The sequence below is a fragment of the Triticum dicoccoides genome, chromosome 2B (genome assembly GCF_002162155.2).
Source record: "Triticum dicoccoides isolate Atlit2015 ecotype Zavitan chromosome 2B, WEW_v2.0, whole genome shotgun sequence".
NCBI classification, from domain to species: Eukaryota; Viridiplantae; Streptophyta; class Magnoliopsida; order Poales; family Poaceae; genus Triticum; species Triticum dicoccoides.
This window is the reverse complement of record NC_041383.1, coordinates 638,192,406-638,195,198: the sequence shown is the minus strand read 5'-3', so window position 1 is coordinate 638,195,198 and position 2,793 is coordinate 638,192,406.

The window sequence follows — 2,793 nt, the reverse complement described above, 5'->3', positions numbered from 1 at the left end:
TGCAGTTAAATCAAACAAAGAAGGTGCAGGCAGGGTAATAATCTCATTGTGTTTCTAATTAAATCTCAGGTTATACAGGAGCATCTTATCATCATTGTAAACAATAAACTCATGCGCTACCATGCTCCTGTAATCTAAAAGGGTAAGAGGCAGCAGTGTCTCCTCTTCCTCATCATGTCTAATAGGTATCTCGAAATGTTTAGCAAGGCGTGCAACATAGATACCTCCAAAGATGGGGCCCTTTGTACGGTTTAGGCTTAACCGTTTAGCAATAACGGGACCCATGCTAAAAGTGTTATCACCGAATAAGGAATGGAGCAGAATAATAATATCAGGAACATTGAAGTTTCCACTATTCCCACGGCCAATTAAGCATTGACTAGAAAATATGGCAAAGTAGCGTAAAACAGGAAAATGTATGCTGGTGATTCTCGCATCGGAACCCTTCTTCGATTCCCCTGTAGTAGTAGTATCAACGAAACCATCCACATCTTTACGATGTGGTTCATCTAAGCTACCCTCAAAGGGTATTCTACAAACTGCGCAAAAATTACGTAATGACATTTCCTTAGCCTCATCATATAAATGAAAAGATACCGAAGGAGGTGAATTCTTAGGATGATAATAAAAGTTTTTGCACGAAAGTATTGGTAAGTAAGAGGTATTGTTCGATCCGGTCATGGAGGAAGTCGATGAGGCCCGCATTTTTAGCCAAAGAATAAAAGTCTTCATAAATCCCGGCTGCACTCAAGAAATTATCACATGGCCACTCACAAGGCCTTACTTACGCGAGGAAGATTATACTTGGCCTTTTCTTTCTCCTTAGCTTGCTTATCCTTGGATCCTTGGCTAGAAGAGCCCCTCAAGAAAAACCTCTTCATCTTTTTCTGAAAATTCTGAAATTTTTAGTAACTTCAAAATAAAAGTGAAACAAACTTAATATAATTGATAGCAACCACTCCCATAAGTGCCAAGAGCCTATATCTTGCATTAGAATTACTTGGGACCTCATAAATTTAACATGCAAGCTCAAGAACAGGGTCACCAAGGCAGCAAGAATTTTCAATGAATAAAGCACTAGAACAAAAACTAATTGGATCATTAGAGGAGTCACATACCAAGCAACAATCTCCCAAAGCAGTTTTGTGAATGGAGCTTTGAGCAAGGAGATCGAAAATTGCAGCAAAATGAGCTAGAACTCGTGCTTGAGCTGGATGGGGATTTTTTTGGGAGGAAGATGGAGTGTGTGGGTGCAGGAGTAAGTAGAGGGGAGCCACCATGGGCCCACGAGGTAGGGGGGCACGCCCTGTAGGGGTGGGCGCGCCCTGGACCCTCGTGGCCAGGTGCTTGCTCCCCCTGCTGTGTTCTCAGTGCCAAATATTCTCAAATATTCTAGAAAAAATCATATTAAATTGGCATGGCATTTGGAGAACTTTTATTTTCGGGATATTTTTTATTGCATGGATAATTCAGAAAACAGACAAAATATACCATTTCTACTTTATTTATTCTAAGTAACAAAAAGTAAAGAGAGGGTACAGAAGGTTGTGCCTTCTTGTTTCATCCATCTCATGATCATCAAAAGGAATCCACTAACAAGGTTGATCAAGTCTTGTTAACAAACTCATTCCGAATCGCATGACACCGGAGAAGTTTCAAAGTGGCACTAGGTTACCTCAACGGGGATATGAACATGCCCAATAATAAGAATATCATACTTTTTCTTTGAAGTAGGAAGAGGAAATTCAAAACCTCCAATAATTATTGATGGAATTTTCCCAATAGAATTTATGCTGTGAACTTGAGGTTGTTCCCTCGGAAAATGTACCGTATGCTCATTTCCATTAACATGAAAGGTGATATTGCCTTTGTTGTAATCAATAACAGCACCTACAGTATTTAAAAAGGGTCTACCAAGGATAATCGACATACTGTCGTCCTCAGGAATATCAAGAATAACAAAGTCTGTTAAGATAGTAACATTCGCAACAACAACAGGCACGTCCTCACAAATGTCGACAGGTATAGCAGTTGATTTGTCAGCCATTTGCAAAGATATCTCAGTAGGTGTCAACTTACTTAATTCAAGTCTACGGTAAAAGGAAAGAGGCATAACACTAACACCGCCTCCTAAATCGCATAAGGCAGTTTTAACATAATTTCTTTTTATGGAGCAAGGTATAGTGGGCACTCCGGGATCACCAAGTTTCTTAGGTATTCCACCCTTAAAGGTATAGTTGGCAAGCATGGTGGAGATTTCAGCTTGAGGTATTTTCCTTTTATTTTTGATGATATCTTTCATGTATTTAGCACAAGGGTTTGTTTTAAGCATATCAGTTAAGCGCATGCGTAAGAAAATTGGTCTAATCATTTCAGCAAAGCGCTCAAAGTCCTCATCATCCTTTTTCTTGGATGGTTTAGGAGGAAAAGGCATGGGTTTCTGAACCCATGGTTCTCTTTCCCTACCATGTTTTCTAGCAACAAAGTCTCTCTTATCATATCATTGATTTCTTGATTGTGGGTTATCAAGATCAACAACAGGTTCAATTTCAATATCATTGTTATTACTAGGTTGAGCATCATCATGAACATCATTATTAGCATTATCATTAGGTTCATGTTCATCTCCGGATTGTGTTTCAGCATTAGAGACAGAAGTATCATTAGGATCCTCAAGTGTTTCTACATTAGGTTCACTAGAAGCATGCAAAGTCCTGTCATTTTTCTTTTTCTTTTTAGAATAACTAGGAGCATCTAGGTTATTATTCCGAGAATCTTGTTCAATCCTCTTAG